General features: G+C 42.7%; 1 protein-coding gene and 1 long non-coding RNA gene across 3 annotated transcripts in view; both read left to right on the forward strand.

Annotated features, from left to right (window-relative positions):
• Nalf1 (NALCN channel auxiliary factor 1) overlaps positions 1-18,948 on the forward strand; it is a 522,611-nt gene that overhangs the window by 152,733 nt on the left and 350,930 nt on the right. The window lies entirely within an intron of this gene.
• The window catches only part of LOC134482427 (uncharacterized), a 203,434-nt gene that overhangs the window by 111,778 nt on the left and 72,708 nt on the right, over positions 1-18,948 (forward strand). The window contains exon 2 of the long non-coding RNA XR_010058520.1: positions 1-18,948. This exon is cut by the window's left edge and continues 87,701 nt beyond it; it is cut by the window's right edge and continues 72,708 nt beyond it. This is a non-coding gene — a long non-coding RNA (uncharacterized LOC134482427).

The following is an 18,948-nucleotide window of genomic DNA, read 5'->3' on the forward strand; positions in this document are numbered from 1 at the left end:
AGCCTTGACATGGGGCCTTATGTTTTCCTAGCACCCCCCTTTCCTAAGCATCTGTTTTCGAAGCCTGATAAAACCATGCCCCTCACCTTCTGTTTCCAGGTCTCTTCATCTTGAATCTCTAAGGGAAGGTAGAATCTTCTCCCACACTTCACAGTGTGCCAACTCCATTGTGCACACTACTTACCGAGTGTGTAAGAGGAAGGTGACAGACACTTAAAACACAATTTGAAATATAAAGTCACCGGGGAGGGCCCTGGCTATGTGAGTGGGACCAGGGATGCCTTTTCCTGGGTAGGTCCTGTGTTAGACGCAGGATGCACGGAGCTCAGTGCTACGTGATGCCTTTGCTCTCTTATTGTGTAAGATGAGAAACCCATTTCTACCCCCAACGCCATTGTGCTCAATTCTTAGAATGGAACGGAAACTTCTCATTCAGCTGGACTGCATTGCGACCGTATTGCTATGAATCCAAAGGTCGGAAGCTGCAGTGAGGATCCCACCTAGTAAAGGGGAGTTGAGTTGGGACGTGAGATGAGAAGAACAGGTGAAAGATATAGGCAACCCAAATGCTGAAGAATCAGGGCTATTCCCGTTTGTCATCTAGGATGCAGAGCAGGGATTAGAAAGGACAGCTACTGAGGAGGAGACAACATGGTGATAATGCAGGAAGTTGTGGAGGTGCAAAGAAGACCTGTGCTTGTGGAGATGGCCAAGCATGGATACTAGCAGAAACCCTGGGAAGCAGCAGTATTTAGAAAGCTGTGGGAAAAGCCAGGAGGCATCAGCTAGGGAGACAGGATGGAGAGCCACGTTTCCTTCGGATAGAACTAAGTGGAACATCTGCTGTCTGCATGGTGCCCAGAATACCACGGGATGAGAGAGGACCTCAGATGAGCCGTCTTGATCATGCTTAGTCTCACTGGCTAGATAGCCTTGTGTTCTAGTTTTCATTTGTATTTCCCTAGTGGCCAAGGATATTGAACATCTTTCCTGTGTTTATTGGGTTTGTATATTTATTTGAAAAGTTAGCATTTATTATACCTGCATTTAGTGGATTGTTTTAGTTGTTTAAATTTTTTAGGTTTTAATGAATTCTAGGTAATTCTGTTGCATGAATATTTAACAAAGTCTCCCCTTCTGTACACATTACTCTGAAGATTATCTTTATTATGTAGAAAAATATTTATTTTGATGCATTCCTATCTGTCAGTTTTTAACCTAATTTCCTGTTCTGTTAGAGTCCTGTTTGGAAAGCCACTGTCCATTCCCATAGCTTAAGTATCCTTCTCCCCTCCCCATTTTTTCTTCTAGTATTTTCTAAGTTTCGAGTTGTGGATCTCTTTTAAGTTGACTTCTGTATAAGTTGAGAGAGAGAGAGAGAGAGAGAGAGAGAGAGAGAGAGAGAGAGAGAGAGAGCAAAAGAGAGAGCAAAAGAGAGAGCAAAAGAGAGAGAGAGAACAAGTTTTCATCATTTATGTGTGAGTGGATGTACAGTTTTGCCAGCACCACATTTTAAGAGTAGGCCTGTTGTTATTTTTCTTCTTAACCAGAAGGGTTAACACTACTGAGCACAGGAACTGTCTGTAGAATTGGAGGAAAGGGTCACCTGATGTCTCTCTGAGTAAAACTTTTGCTGATAGAATACTGTATACAGAGGGACTGTTGACATGGGTCAGTTGATAAAGCGTAACTCTTGCAAACATGAAGAGGAGAGTTCCATCCCCAGATCCATTGAAAAGGGCCAACTGTGGTAGTACATTTGTAATCACAGTTGCGTGGAAGCAGAGACAGGTTACTCCCTGGGGCTTGCCGGCTTAGCCATCCTGGAGTATTTGGTAAGATCCAGAGAACCGAGAGCCTGTTTCAAAGTAACAATCAAATCAGAGCAAGCAAAGAAACAATGTAGCAGGTTTCAATAGACAGCCCCACACCCGTGTTCACAAGGGTGTCTCTGAGAGGCGGAGGGGTCACAAAGCAAGGCAAAATGTCGCGAATCTGGTAGAAGAAATTGTAGAGAGTGAGATGTTGGTGAGGGTGGAACAGAGGGTAAGAAATGGCTGGGGGAAACTGTTAAAGAATTGATTTAATTAGTGAAAAACTAAAGAGGACAGTGGGCATGGAAGGTTGTCCTGAGCTTTACACGCAGGTACCTATACATTAGCACACACATCTGCATCCCACGTGCAAACATACGTACATGCATACCCATCCAGGCCTGCGAAATAATGTGCATATCCTCTGACTGGGACTCACGGATGATCTTCATGACTCCTGTACTCTTTCTTCTGCATTAGTCTCCAAGGAATCGGCAAAGATACCTCGCTCTGACTTCTCCCCAGAAGCTGTCAGGGCTCCACTCCCAGAAAATAGCTCTTGTCAGGGAGTTTCATCTTGTTCTCAGTGGTCTAGGTTACATCACTGGCAGCTGATAAGAGACTTCCTTGCTGAGTAAAGATATCTGTGTGTCACTGGGTCAGTACAAAGGCTTTTATGCAAAAAACAAACAAACAAACAAAAAAAACCAGTATATTTCGATTTTGAAAAAGATTCACTGTTTTATATGTCTGAGTCTTTGGCTTGCATAAGTGTCTATGCACCACATGGCTACAGTACCCAGGGAAGCAGAAGAAGGTGTAGGAGCCCTGGGGTTACAGTAATTGTGAACTGCCACGTGGGTGCTGGGAACCAAACCTGGGTCTTCTGCAGGAGCAGCCAGTGCTCTTAACTGCCGAGCCCTCTCCCCAGCACAGACACTCCTTCTTCCCGGCAGTTTACTTGGCCATCACTGGTTGCCTGAGGTTACTTTTGAAAGACAAAGGAGCTTCCTATGAATAAAAAGATGGATAAGACGACCATTGTGTAATCGAGGGTTCCGGGCTCCGATCATTGTGCTTTTTCTTTTTTCTTTTTTTCTTTTGGTTTAAAAAAATGTGTTCTTAGGACTGCTCTTGCTCTGAAACAAATCTTTCTTTGCTTGGATAGGGCGCCATGGTGGCACTTGCCTCAGGATTTCAGTGTGATTAATGATGCAGTTTTGAATTTCTAGAGAAAGGAGCACGATGAAGAGGCAAGCTGTAACCGTAGAATAAAGACGTTTTCAGCATTTTGAGCAGATAGCTAAGGATATTTCCCGAATAGGAAAACCACGAGAACGGCTCTGGTTCTGTTCGCTCCTTGGCGCCTTTTCAGTCACAGTATTTCCTGTGAGCAGACTCTGTAGGGCCTCAGGGTGTGTCTCTGGCAGGGGCCAAACTTGAATCCACGTGATGGTGTTCAGGGACTAAGAACAGAGTCTAAGAACAGGGAGAGCTCGTGTTGTCACAGCAATAGTTTCTTCCTGGAAGGAACCAATTTAACATTGAAAATGGTATTTGGATGGAGCCTTCTCTAGAACCTTGTAGAATTTCTCTCCCAGACCTCATTTCTTGGCTTTTTTTTTTTTTTTTACTGCTGTTACCTTGTGGCTCTTGATGTGTGGCTGACAGTATGAAGGTGGTCTCTGGCCTGCTTGCCAGCCTGAAGGCCATGGCGATCCTCATTTAATTAACCCCAGCCGTGACATCCTGCCTGACTCCTTCTCAGTCTGTCTTAATGTTGTCAGTACCTAGCTGCTTTCTCCTCAGCTGGTGGGGAAGGTGCCAGTGTCTGCCACAAGCCTCTGGCTCCTGTGTCACCTCAGTCCTTTCCCTGGCGTTTGAGGGAGGAAAGGGTCTTCCTTTCTTGTCAGTGCTTTGTGGTCCTCATGTGCATTGGAAATGAGCTTTCTTCAGCCCTCAGGCTTCTGCCTCATGAGTGTGTGCAGGAGAACTCGCTATTCATTAGTTATGTTCTCTTTGTAAGGCCTTCCCAGTCTAGAGCCTCAGGAAGCCTTCCTTCCTCTAGAGCTTTCCTTCCCCCAAGGAAGCTGTGGGTTTGATTTGAGAACACTGTGTGCCAGAGGAATGGATATACGAAATGTTACTACAAAAGGGGGGGGGGGGGGAAAGCACACAGGCAACGAATGTATTCAGTACGTTGGAAACTGCATGGATGAAGGCTCACCCTGGCGCAGTGCAGTGTGAAAGGCTTAAGGGTGATATCAGGAGGGCTGACATCCAGGAGATGAGGGAGTTCGTGCATTTGCTGAAGGTGGCTGGTGGCAGGTCTGTGCTCCTGAGGGCAGAATTTGCTGTGAGGCAAACTCTGGAGTGCTGCGCCCTATCCTTTAACAGGTTACGCGGAGATGGCCGTGCAGGGTGATGAGACAGCCAAGGACTTAGAAGCATGAATTCTGTTTAAATTGTGTGCCTCCTTCTGAGTCAATACACAGGGTTAGGGATCTAGAACTTCTTGGAAGCAGGACTTACTGAGCTCCAGGCAGAAACATGATGCAGAGAACTGTTCAAGGGTGAGCAATTCCTGCTCATCCTCGGGCAGTTAGGGGAGCAAGCCCCCTGTGTTTTGCAGACACTGCTCTGCTGGCTACAATGGTAGGAGTTGTCCATTGTGTCTATGCCTTCTGCTAACCCGTGGGTCAGTACCAACTCCGTGTCAGCCCCCGTGCCTTACTCCTCACTGTTTTTATTTATGTGTAGGTGACCCCTTCTGTAGGCTGGAGAAGGAACTATTAGCTTCCTTGGTTCTGAGAAAATAAAATAACACATCTAGTTATGATGATGGATGCCATTATAACATTTCTGCAGCAAAGCTCACCTCCGTTCTCCCGGAAGCCAGCACCTGCGTTGTTTCCTTGGGATGAGGTGAAGAGGCTTTGTTGTTTATTTTTCTCTGCTGACGTTATGAAAGCACCAACACTGAGAGCTACAAGGTTTAAAAATAACGCATTAAACTGACCCGTGAGGGGACAGATGAAGGACAGGGAGGAAGAGGAAGGAGGCTGAGCACCTGACGGCTGTAGTCTGCGGAGGAACACACCGTGCCCTCGCACAAAGGCAGAAAGGAGAGAAAAGGCTATTTTAAAGGTGGTGGTCTACATGACTCCGGAGGCCCATGTGGGTCTGCACCCACTGTTTGTACTGCTGGGTGAGGAGGGGAGATGTGGGCTTGAGGGAACGAACGTATTGCTAGGAGGAAGTACAGGCTGAACTGCTGAAGTACGAGAAGGAATGAAGGATGGGAGAAAAGGGAAGTCAGGACCCTGCGTTAGCGAATTCTGTGAAACTTTAACCCGTGCTGTGAGCTGTGGAAGTCTAGAGCAGGCAGGTCAGAGGTCAAGATTCTACTTGATGGATCTTCGCCTGAGTTTAATGGGGCAGCTCGTGAGGGGGATTAAGCGCTGATGAGTTTTATGTTTATCCTCATTGGCTACAGTAGATGAAGAAGCGTAGGAATGCTCAAATAAACGTGAAAAAAAGATTTTTAAATATCAGATATTAGGGCTGGAGAACTGGTTCAGGTAAAAGCATGTACTATCCTTGCAGAGGATCTGAGGTCAGTTTCCAGCACCCATATCAGATGGGTCCCAAAAGCCTGATACTCCAAGCTCTGTGGCTTCTGATATCTTGGTAACTTGTCTACATGACATCTACTCCATGCCCTGCCCAGCGCTGGGCACTGTGAAGAGACTTGAGCCACAGGATCCGTGTTACACTGATATCTAAACCGTAAAACCCCCAACAGCCATGCGCATTGCCTAGTGGACCGGAAGTATTCTTTTGTTAATAATCGATTTGCCTCTGTTCAGTAGCCTATTCAGTCTTATGTCTCTCTTGTGGACATGTTAGAGTGCAATGAGCCGATGATTCTGTATGGTGACTCATTAAGAGAGTGGACCCGTAGGCCTGTTTGCTGACACGCATTCAGAAAGACAGGAGGAAGACCCCCGTTGCCTAAGTGCCATCGCTAAGTCAGCAATTTAGCATCTTCCAAGCTTTGTCTGATTTTGCTTCTCACAGAGCAATTTGGTAGGTATTTTCCAGGCATCTTTGTCCCCTGAAATAGAAGTAAGGCATCTAAGGGTTTTTTTCTTTTTTAAAACTCACTATAATTCTTGATAAATAAAAGCCTAGAAAACTATACAAATGTAATACTTCTTCTTAGCACAATTGGTGTTTTGACACATGTCCTTGCAGGGACGTGACATTCTCCAGAGGGAAATTGGTGTGTTATACCACTTTCCATTAAATAAGCATTGAGCAGCCTCCTAAGGCAGCAGTACTGTGGTAGTTCTCACTGGGAATAGAGGCCCCAAGTCAAATCCTTTTGGGAGAACATTCTTATGTCTCTTATGTTGTGGACACTTCTCTTGAAAATACAGGTATGTATAAAATTATTACCTTTCTTTTTGACTGTGTGTGTGTGTGTGTGTGTGTGTGTGTGTGTGTGTGTATGTATAAGGTGACTCTGGTGTGTGTATGTGTGTGTGTGTGTGTGTGTGTGTATGGTGACTTGTGTGTGTGTGTATAAGGTGACTCTGTGTGTGTGTTTGTGTGTGTATAAGGTGACTCTGTGTGTGTGTTTGTGTGTATGTATAAGGTGACTCTGTGTGTGTGTGTATAAGGTGGCTTGTGTGTTGTGTATGTGTGTGTGTTTGTGTGTGTATGTATAAGGTGACTCTGTGTGTGTGTGTGTGTATAAGGTGACTCTGTGTGTGTGTGTGTGTGTGTGTATAAGGTGACTCTGTGTGTGTGTTTGTGTGTATGTATAAGGTGACTGTGTGTGTGTGTGTGTGTGTATAAGGTGACTCTGTGTGTGTGTATGTATAAGGTGACTCTGTGTGTGTGTGTGTGTGTGTGAATCATTCCAGCACATATAAACGAACACAAAGGTATATGTTTCAGGGAACAGTGGTCTTACTGGTCCCAGAAACCACATCTCAATTCATCTTGTCTTTTTCGGGATGCACTGACGCACAATAGTTTCCACCAGCACAGGAACCTGCAGGTTATCTTGAGATGCTATTAGGTGTATCAAACTTTGTAGCCAGTGTCAGTAAGTGACTCCAAACTGGATACGTAAGTTTACCACCGTGCACTGACAGACCCAAACGCACTGTCTCCTGAAAGTGGTGGAAACAGCGCTCTTCAATTTTTCTGTGATTCATTAAAAGTCATGGGGGAAAGTCAAATAATTCCACTCATGATTTCAGCTGACTCCAGCTTCGTAAGCAAGCACTGCCAACATCACTATCTCAACAAGTCTATGACCAAGAAGAACAAGGTGCTGCAGTCCTGGAAAGTGGCCAGCAAAGGTTGCATGTGGCTCAGGGCTAGCCTGTGGGTTTGCTCTGGTTTGTACTATATCCCCAAGCCAGTCCACTTCCCTTCCCAAACAAGCCAAGGACTGTTACGGCAATCTGGGAATACTACACTGAGCACATGACCATTTATTTTTCAAAAAGGCACTGTTAATGTAAGAAGGAAACTATGCCCAGCTGCTTCTCATCTCTGAAAAACATGGCTGTGTTGGAAAACCATTGTGATGAGCTCACAGGAATGCTGCTTGTAAACCTGTTGTAAATAACAGATGTTCGATTGTTCCTGCAACAGTGCTGGGCTCCTTCAGGGAATCCACTGTGTTCAGCAGACCCTGGTGACTCATGTACAGGATGCTAAATTGGTTTATGTTGTTGTTGTTGTCCTGGGTTTACAATCACGTGTCCCTCTTTGAATTTGTCTGGGTTTAAAAATCGGTTGCAGGCAACTCCGTCTCAAGCAGTCTGCAGAGCTCCTGTATGAGAAAGAGTTTTGGAAGTCAGCTTCCTGGTTTTAGACTTTCTAACTTCGTGTGCTCTCTGGAGCTCTGCTCAGTCTTTTCCACTGGCTGTCTCTCGTGATTCCAGGCTGTCTGTTATTATAGGGAGAAGATAGACGTGGAAAATGTGTGCAACAAAAACTCTTGTGAGCATTTTCTACTCGCACCAGTTATCTCCCAAAAATTTGAGTCAGCTTTCTTTTATTCTTCCTTACGTTTTGTCTGAGGCCATGAATAGCACTCAACATGTAACAGATTATCACTGAATTTTTCTTCGATGATTGTAAGAATGAGTGTACAAAAAGCCGCAAGAAACTAAATTCATGTGAATGGCATGGATTAAAATTTCTACTGGGCATAGTCCTTTATTTGCGCTTTTACTCCTGGGCTCAAGAGGTGGAGGAAATGAGGACTGGAAGTTTAAGGCCAGCCTCAGCTACAGAAATGAATTTGAGAGCCAAGTTACACAGTGAGAACTCCCTTTAAACAAATAAACACCCAGTTGAATATAAAATTAAAATTTTCAAAATTTTCTTTGGGGTAAAAACAACATGTAGAGAGAATTGTTGATACTTCCCAGCATGACTCAGTGATTTCTTGGTACACCCTTTAAAATTTTTATCAAAATATGAAAGCTCGGATCCCTCTGTTTATGGGTGTTTGGACTTCCAGGAAACTCCTAGTTCACTAGACCTGACCTATTATATTCTCTGGTATACCTCTGGGGCAGGTGATGAGCCCAGCTGAATTGTAAATGGAAGTCATTGACTTTGTAATATAGTATTCCACCCCTGGAGTATCTCAGAGCAGATTTGGACAACCCATAGGCACATGTTAGAAAACTATAGGACAGAGATGCCCCTGGCTTAGGTGTTTGCACATGAGCTCAGAATGCTCATAGGTTCTAGTCCTTCATTAGGATGATTACATATACAGTTTGCCAATAGAAAGGACACAGCTGGAGTTAGTGATGTTGGCATCAGAACAGCTATGGCTTATTGCTGACCATTGTTGACTGCAAAGTTGTCTCAGGAGTCCTAGGGAAGAGGGTGCTGAGTGACTGTCAGAGTGGAAAGGGAAGAAGAGGGAGGAGATAGGCTTGTCTGGTTCTATGGTGTTGCAAGACGGCCTAGGGATGACCAAATTTAAGAGACTGGCAGTGCTTGGGAGAAGAGACTACCTCAGCAGACGCATGGTTAATTTCACTTTAAATATAGCATGCTTTCTCTTTGCTTAGGCACAGTGAAACAATTATCTCAGTTTCACCTGAGGAGTTGCTTAGAATGCTGGGCTTACCTGCCCTCCAGTTAATTTTAAAGATGTGGTCTCGAAATAAATTAGGAGCTACTCGAAATACTAATAGAAGTTTTCAGTTAAATATGCATTCTGTCATGCCTGTTTAGAAGTAATACTGTTTCCAATGTACCCAAGGCTATCTAGTTTCATAATTTCAAGTATGTTATTATAAATATGGCCACCTTTAGATAATAAACCTAGGGATAAGTTTGTAACAAGAATAGGTTCCTATTTTTTGTTATCATGGAAAATATTTTCCATTACAAAGAAGAGAGCATTTAAAAATTCTTCTAATTTTTCAGTGTCTTGTGTTCCAGTGACTGCTCAGCTGTCAGTGGGTTACAGTGTCTGTATTTCTACAGAATGCTGTTTCTGACCTCTATAAAACCTCCCCAACTTAGCTATGTTTGATACAATGTTACGAAAGTTAGATTAAAAAAATAGCGATTCTATTTATTTATTTGTTTGTTTGTTTATTCATTTACTTATCTATTTATTTATGTCATCCGGACCATGGTTTCCCCCTCTTCTCTCCTCCCAGTGCCTCCCCCCAACTTCTCTACTTCCTGCCTCTATTCACTCCTCTTCAGAAAAGAGCAGGTCTCCCAAGGATATCAACCAGATGTGTTGTATCAAGTTAAACTAAGATTAGGCACCTCTCTCCTATTAAGGCTAGATGAGGTAATCTAGTAGGAGGAGAGGATCCCAGAGACAGGCAGCACAGTCAGTAAGAGACTACTCCTGCTCCCACTGTTAGGAGTCCCACAAGAAAAATCAAGCTACATTTTTTAGCTACTTTTTTAAAATATAAAATAGAAGAACAAAAATTTAAAAGTTGACCTTGAAGAGTTTAAAATCCCTACACACTTGTGTGGAAAATGAGACCTACCACACACGTAGGAATAAAGACAGGAAGTGAACATCCCCACTTCTTCTTAAATACCAGAAAAACAACATTGAAATCAGAAGTCCTTTCCTTTGTACCTGCTTGTCAATGCTGGAACTCCACTGGGCATTCTTCAAGGATAAGTAAGATGATTGAGGCGGGAGGTGGTGATGATGCTGTTGTCGAGTTCTTAGAAAACAATGGAGCCTTCCTCAGCTCTTAGTGGGCTTAGTTTGGGGGACCAGGATCCTAGAGAAGTGTTCAGTGACCAAAGCCAGTGGCTTCTGAATCTGCTGACTTCTGATGATGATGACAAGCTATAAGCTCACTGTGCAGAGAGAGAGTGAAGGTGACGGGATGGGCCAAGTAGACTTCTTTTGTGTTGGGGCTGAACCTGTGTGCGTGTGTGTGTGTGTGTGTGTGTGTGTGTGTGTGTGTGTGTGTTTATTGAGCCTGATAGGTGAATGAGGTAAGATCTCAAACTCTACCAGCAGCAGATGGAGAAGGAGGAAAATCCAGGACATAAAAAGAACAAACTAGGGGTTGGGGATTTAGCTCAGTGGTAGAGCGATTGCTTAGGAAGCGCAAGGCCCTGGGTTCGGTCCCCAGCTCCGAAAAAAAGAACCAAAAAAAAAAAAAAAAAAAAAAAGAACAAACTATGGTGATCTGGGGTACCTTTCCCTTGCCGCCTCTTGGCCTTCTGTTCCTGAGCTCATAGATTAGACTAGTTAATTAGAAATCTGGTCAGTTTATTGTAGCACCTTGGTGCTCTGGGAACTACTCCCAGGACGTAGGGATGCTCCATTGCCCTTGGGCCTGGCCTATGATTGTAACGTCCTTGCCATTGTGCCTTTGTTTGTGACATGAGGGTTACTGATCAGTGTACTGTGGGAAGAGTCAGTCACAAGTAAAAAGTATCCTTCATAATAGCAATGCAGTCTTAAATGCTGTTAAATCCTGGCTGTCTGCCTATCAGGGGAAACATCTCAGATCAAGCAGTACAAGTCAAAGGAGAGCGGGCATCCAGGAGTCACCACAGAGCTTGGAAGTGTAGGAGCAATGGGCTTTGTAAAAACAAACAAAACAGACAAACAGACACAACCCAGCTCTTTGCTTCTCTCCTGCAGTGTCTCTACATTTTTGTTTATTCTTAATGTTCTTAAAGTAAGGATTCGACAGCGTTTGCTCCTCTTCTACAGGACCAAGTTTACTTCACAGCACCCATGATGCCAACTCCAGGCGACTCAATTCCTTTGGCCTCTGTGGGTTCTACACTTGTGTGCATGTACCCAGACATGGACACAGCACATACCTGGTTAAAAGTAACATAAATATTTTTTAAAAAAATAGGAAAATGCAAAGGACATGATAGGATGTGATAAGATAAAAACAAATAAATTGACGCAGAAGATCAAGCATGTATCCAGTAGGAAGTCGCTCTTGGAACCAGAGAGCCTAGAGCAGCAGCTGGAGTCTGTAATCCCAGCACATGAGAAGAGAAGGCAAAGGCATTGCTTCAAATGAAACCAGCCTGGACAGCATAAGGAGCTCTAAGCCAGTGAAACATTGTCTCAAAAAGGAAGCAAAAGAAAACGCAACAAATTAGCTCGAATATATAGGTGTGGGCAGGTGCTTCTCTGAGGACATGGAGTGGTATACTTATTTGAAAAGGAGCTGCAGATTTGTCCTTAAGCTTTATTGAAACAAGAAGTAACATGGAAATCTGTCAGTTATCAGTAGGACAGTGTCCATTTTGCAGAAACAAAACTACTATCCTGAAAAAGATCTATCATAACATGAACAAAGGTCTTCTGTTGACTAACACGTTAGGAACCCCCTTAGCTGTCCTAAACACCAAATTTCACTGGCTCAGTGCTGAAGTTCTTTTTATATTATCTGTGAAAACTCTGCACAAAATGCAAACTAGTTTAGATTCTAATATAGACCATTGTGCCTAATATAAACAATATCAGCTGTAGTGTGAGGTATTCAAGACTATACTAGGAACTTAAAGAGAGCTGAGAATTTAGTAATCTGTGGTAGATGCTTGCTTTGCAAGTAGGAGGCCCTGGGTTCAATTCACAGCATTTAAAAAGCTGAGACATGAAGATTAAACAATGAAAATAAACTAAAGAAACCATTAACCTTGGTAAATTTTATTTAGAAATTTCTGTTGTTTAAAGATTATTAAAAGGGTGTGTTTTATGTGGTAAGCTGTCAATAGAGCGACTGGACTCTATCTTCATATTGCAACATAGAGGAGCTTTCCTCAAGAAAGTGCTGTCATGGGGCATTTTGTGTGTGTGTGTGTGTGTGTGTGTGTGTGTGTGTGTGTGTGTGTGTGTATGCCTGTGTTGTGTGTGTGTGAAATCTCACTACCATGAGATGAAGACTCACTGGTCATGATACAAACAAAACTCTTTTTTTTGGTCATGTGAAGTCGTTCAGACTGCATGTTGAGGATCATAGAAACTAGAGGAGAGGTACATCTTTCCTTCTATTGAGTGGATTTATTTGCTTAAGGGACAGATTAATGTGGGTTATATGCATATATCTAACATTTAAAAATAAAGTTGAATTCTGACTTAGTGCTAGATGGCCTCAGCCAATTTTCATTTGCAAACATCTTTGAAATATCTTATTCCAAAAAAGTGTAGTCTCAATTTGGTTGGCTCGAGTGTGTCTTCAATTCTCCACATGGCCATTAAGACACTGCCAAGTGCGTCTTTCTACTGCTAGTGATGGACTCAGAATCATGTAACCAGAGTGTGCACATAGGCACAGCTCTCCTTCCTGTGTTCCTTATGTGCTGGTCCTTTTGCTGAAATGTTCAACTTTTAGAAATCTTTAGAGCCATGGAGCATAAGGAAAAAGACTTGTGTGGAGCTGACTAGTTTTCAGATTGTTTCAAGCGAAGTGTTGCTTGATGGCAGGAAACACAAAAGGTTTATTGAACTATTACCCTCTTGTTTTCTTTCCCTCTGGTGTCTGTGGATCTGATAGACACTAGAGCTTAGTAGTCTCTATGTAAGGAAATATTACCTATAATATCAACACTTCTCATGTCTACTGAATAGCGTGTGAAGGTTTGGTAGGTGTTATGTCTACTGAATAGCATGTCAAGGTTTGGTAGGTGTTATGCTGGACAAAGCTCTCCTGTCTGTTGAACAGACAGATACAGATCTCTCATGCCATCTTGCCGATCATCTGAAGGAGCCCCTGAGGATACTTCCTGCTATAAGCAGAGACATTGAGGAATTGACATTTCCTGTCTGGCCAGGATGCACAATTAAAGACATCAACCAATCAGAGGAGAGGTTGCAAAGCCAGAAGAGAAGATCTGTCAGAAGATCCCTGCGACCCGAGATGGCAGAAGAAGAGGCATGATTTTAGTGGAATATCAGAAAGCTTGTCCTGTAAACCTCCTTCGTGTCTACGAGGAGTCTTGAAGTTGATGGTTCTTGAAGCAGAATAAGACGTTGATAGTGACAACGAAAGTTTTAAGATTGTAGTTACAGAAATAATTCATGTAGGGGTGGTGAAGTGGCTTACTGGGTGAAAGGTGCTTACCATGCAAGCCAGATGACTCATGAAACCCATAGCAGGAGAGAACCGACTCCACAGGAATGTTCTCTAACTTCCACATACACTCTGTGTGGCACACATGACCCCCTCCACACACACACATACACAGACTGCGTATACAACACTGTGCACACATCTACGTAATAATTATTAATTAATTAAAATGAATCCATGGGAATTATAAAATTATAGAATACTTTGAAAAGTAAAAAAAAAACTGAACATACGTGGATTTCTTGTTTTCCCTTTTTACTGTCTTGCTTTGTTGGATAGGGTTCTAGCGCATTCAAGCACAAGCTTAAAATATATACAAAATTAGTGTTGTAGCATATATTTATTCCTTGACATTGCTTATTAGCTCGGCATAATTACCTCAACGTGAGAGGGGCTGGGAGGCCATGATTTTCCCAGTGATGGTGGATGACAGGATATTTATCTCCAACTGTGAGATAGGAGATAATTCGTTTTCCACAGGGCATTTATGTAACGCTAATTGCGTTAATCCTGGGGTGATGTGGCATATCTTGCTTAACTTGTTTTCTGCTTTTGTGATTTTATTTATTCGAAAGATCCTCCTCGGTGCACTTTCTATCTGGTTATCTGCAGTCCTAGATAGGCTGGTCACTTGCAAAAGCGTGACTAATTATTTTTCTTATCACAGGACCTAGACTGGGGCTGTCTTCTCCATGCCCTTGGAAATATTATTAGCATCCAAAGTGAAGGTGAAAACAAGCTATAAGAGTGCTTTCCAATTAAAAATATCAGAGGGAGAATGCTTGCTGCATCCACTTAGTCACAATGGAAAGGGATTTATTTATATCGTGATGAGATTAGACAAAGGGACCAGGGAACAGCTGATGGTGGCTGAGAAATCCTCAGACTCAATATACACTGCACTGCTCAGTAATCATTTCTAAATCGTGAGCTGAAGCATACTGGGTAGCTGGGTAACGGTGATGCTTACCTGTAATCCCAGCCCACAACAGATTGAGGCAGGAGGATTACACCAACATTAAGACTACCCTGTACTATATAATAAGTAACATACCATCCAAGGCTACATAGGAAGACTCACCCCCTCCAGAAAAAGAACAGATTAAACAGCATAGCAACCATCAGCATCTCAACAGAAAATCTGTTTTTTTCAATTTTTATTGACTTTCATCTTTATTTTTTATTTTTAAATTATCTTTGATCTTTTTTTATACAGTCCAGTCGTTATTCCCCTCCCATTCTTTCTGCCCTCTGAGAGTTCCTCATCCCGTTCCTCCTTCCTCCCCTCCCCACCCCCACCCCTCCCTTTACACCCACATCCCCCACACCTCCCCACTCCCAGGGGCTTCAGGTTTCTGAGGGTTAGGTACATCTTCTCTCACTGAGGCCAGACCAGGCAGTCCTCTGCTGTATATGTATCTAAGGCCTCAGACCAGCTCCTGTATGCTGCCTGGTTGTTGGCTCAGTGTCTGAGAGATCCCAGGAGTCCAGGTTATTTGAGACTGCTGGTCTCCCTCTGGGGTTGGTCACCCTCCACCTCAACTTCTTCCTGCCCTTCCCTAATTCAACCACAGGGGACTCTGACTTTAGTCCCCTGGTTGAGTGTAAGTGTCTGCCTCTGTCTCAGTCAGCTGCTTGTTGGGTCTCTTGGAGGGCAGCCATGCTAGGCTCCTGTGTGTTAAGCACATCATAGCATCAGTAATAGTGTTAGGTCTTGGAGCCGCCCCTTGAGGGATCAAAAGGTGGGCCTGGACCTCCTTTCCCTCAGTCTCTTCTCCATTCTTGTTCCTGCAGTTCTTTTAGACGGGAACAATTCTGAGTCAGAGTTTTTGACCTGGGATGGCAACCCCATCCCTCACTTGATATCCTGCTTTTCTGCTGAAGGTGAGCTCTACAAGTTCCCTCTCCTCACTGTGTTGGGCATTTTATCTAAGGTCCCTCCCTTTGAGTCCTGAGAGCCTCTCACCTCCCAGGTCTCTGTTACTAGAGGGCCCCCCACCTCCCACCTCCCAAGGTTGCATATTTCCATTCATTCTGCTGTCCCTCGGGACTTCTTTCCTGCCCTCTATACCCAATCATGCTCCCCTTATTTGTCCATTATTCCTAGGAATTTGTAATATTGTTCGAGCCTTGAGAAGTTTTCTATTTCCCCTCCTGAGAAAATATTGTCCATTAGCTCCACGGAGTTTTCAAAATGAAATCATGTAATTAAAAGAGGAATCTCTTATTATTTTCTTACAGACTAAAACTTTAGAACAACTTTTAGGTCTTCTGCTGAACTGAGTGAAAGACAGAGACTGCCTTACTTACCCACCCCAACACACCCTCCTCTATTAGCAATACCCTCAGCTCTGCTGGGCTCCTAGCCATCGTGAACCTGCCTTGACTGATGACTTGACACTACCCACCAGGCCCTGAGGTTAACACTAACATCTGCAAAGTGTACATTGGTGTTAAACAGCAGGTGAATATTACACAGAAGATAGTCTTTGCATTTCTAGTATCATTAAAATCCATTCTGTCCTGCAAAACATGTCTTTAAGTTCTTCATACAATAAAAACTCTTAGATAGTGACTGAGTACAAAAAAACCCTGAAAATAATTAGGAAATTAAAAATCCATATTAGTGGTAATATTTTAAAGAAATAGAGTAAAGTCGTGGTTTATATTACCAAAAATTATTTAACTTTAGGGCTTCATTAGATTGAGAATGGATTCAACTCTGCTGCAAACAGAAGGAAATGTGGTTTTTTTTTTTGAATGAGGGATACCCATAACTGATTATATGGTCTAATGTTTGCCAAAGTATATGCTACTTATGATTCAAAAGAATAATTTCATTTATTAACCTGCAGTGAATAATGGTTGGTCAAACCATTTAGAACTCATAATTTTGGGTGCTAGAAAGAGAAAAAGAAATAACAAGGGTCACAGCAGTCCTTGCTGTTGAATAAGAGAAATGGAGATAGCACATTCCTGTGAGGTCAGATGGGACCCTTGGTGACACATTGAAAAGTGGCTCTGAACTGGTCGGAAGGAAAAATGCATGTGGACATCTGACAACTTAATTAGGACGATACGCCAATAGAATACTCGAGGGCAAAGCATAAGGAGAAGTAATAGCATATTACATATTACATACTACATACTACATACTTCATACTACATATTACATACTACATACTACATACTGCATACTACATACTCCATATACTACTAGCTGTTTATACAATCATAGGGCTCATAGATAGGCAAGCTAGCTTTCCCTAAGGACTCCTTGCATGGGAACCCATGTACACAATTGAGTTGAAAAATGGTGTAATGACAGGTTTGTTGTAATGACAGGTGGCATCAAGGAGAAGAAATGGACCTGAGAAATGCTTCATGGTAGGAGCACTTAAAATATTAACAAATAAAATCGTAAGGTCAGGAGCAAGGGATCCCCAGTGAGAAAGAGCTTTTGTAACTGGCCTGAACGGATCGGAGGCCCCCAGACCACACAGCTACAGAGAAGAGTGAGAATCTGTGGTTGAGTTTCAGAAATAGAAAATGTCCCCCTTTTGATGTGAGGCATGCCAGGCTTCCAAATCAAGATGGCGGCCATAGCAAATGAGACAGTTCAGGTACTTAAAGTCAGAGTTCTGTACAGACACCACTGAGGTGTTGTGGTGGCAGATAACAGATAGCATGCATTTGCATGAAAGTCTTAGATGGTAGCATAGGTGATGTGAGCCCCAGGGGTTAGACTGAGCAAGGAGGGGAAGAATATGAAAAGAAAAATGACAGTGGCTGGGCGGATAATTCTTTTTCTAACAAAAGAAGTTTGCAAGTAGAAAGACAAATGGCAGGAGAGCAAAACACAAAGACAGGTGAGGGTTTTATAGAATCAGGAACATCTACCTATTTAGCTACACAGGAGCCTTCAAATCCAAGACAAAGGCAAAGCCAAGTCCACAGCTGGAGGCCTTAAACAAAATTTATGAGCAAGAAAGAGAAGGGTGTTAGGGTCACCTATGAGTGCCAGCTTAAGAGTGAACATTAGCATTAGACAACATCAGTAGAAACAGGAGGACCAAGTGCCAAGGAAAAATAATTAATGCACCTCTCCTAATGTGTGCCCCTGGAATTGTGTTCCAAGGAGGATGGCAACAGAAAACCATTTTCAGTTCAACTCAAACTGGATTTCCCACTGAATGTCAATGCTACAGGAAAGGAATCCTGACTGTGCGACAGCGTGGAGGTAAGACGTAGCAGATAGAAGGTGAGCTAGAAAAATTAGAAAATGCTGAGAAATATAAATAAAGTTGTGTAGGTGTGGGTATTCTCAATATTGGCAAATGGCAATGTTTAAACATAATCTTTGAAGAAGCAAAATGGTGGCAGACCCTAGGCTAAATTAGAAGTAGGTATGAGCATATCACTCCAGGGTGTTTTAATAGGCACTGGTCTGCAATGTGGAGGTGTCCATGAAGGACAGGATTGCAACCATATGAGAGAGGAGAGAGAGGAAAGAGAAAGAAGAAAGATGGAGTGCATAAGAGAGAGAGAGAGAGAGAGAGAGAGAGAGAGAGAGAGAGAGAGCATTTGCTGGCAACTTCCCTAAGGAGTTCTTTGCCCATAAGTACCGTATCTTATAGTCTTTACACGCCTACAACATAATTGCAAAATCATAGAGGAACTATCATCGACCAAGATACTGTCTAAAGAACTCCTGTCTGTAGATTGTTCTGGAAATATTTAGGAGGAAGGCATTACTCAACTTGGGGAAATACTTGCAGCATTTATGTAATATATAATAATAAAAGATATTATATATATATATATATATATATCCCAAGTGATATATACACAAAATTTATTTTGCATATCAACAGATTTGCATTCACAATTAACCAGTGAATAATTCATGTTTCTGTAGCTTAAATGAAAGAAAATGGTCTAAATTTCCCATCATTTTTTTTTGGTATTTTCTAAGTTTACTTTTGTCTGGAACAAAAGAATATTTTGTAGTTCAGTGACAAAAATAAGCGTATCTTTTGACATCTACCAAGACACACGAGGAATGTGCTAGTTGAGTTCAGTACAGCTTTACTCCTTTTGGTTTTCTTCTTTTTAATCTTCGGAAATGTGGTCTAATCAATTCATCGTGATACTTCGCTGTCAGTTATCTATACAATTTAATATCTCTTTCTTGATCTATCTATGTAATTGTTCTGGAGGCCTCATCCCCACGTTTAACTCACCTGTTTAATTTTTAGTCAGGGTTTTAGCTGTTGAGTAGTTAGTCATTTCTAGTCACACGTGAGAGACTCTCCGTTAGTGGCTGTGAGGGGCATGGTGACAGAATTCAATTTAAACATCTGCAGATGAACCATCCTATCTGTCAGTCCCAGGCAACATGACACAAAACTAGCCATCCATCAAAGCAGCCGCCCAAGAAAGGATCTGAAAGTCAGCAGTAGCTGTGTCTGTGACCAGGAAGATGCACCCACATC

Source organism: Rattus norvegicus, chromosome 16 (assembly GCF_036323735.1).
Source record: "Rattus norvegicus strain BN/NHsdMcwi chromosome 16, GRCr8, whole genome shotgun sequence".
NCBI lineage: Eukaryota > Metazoa > Chordata > Mammalia > Rodentia > Muridae > Rattus > Rattus norvegicus.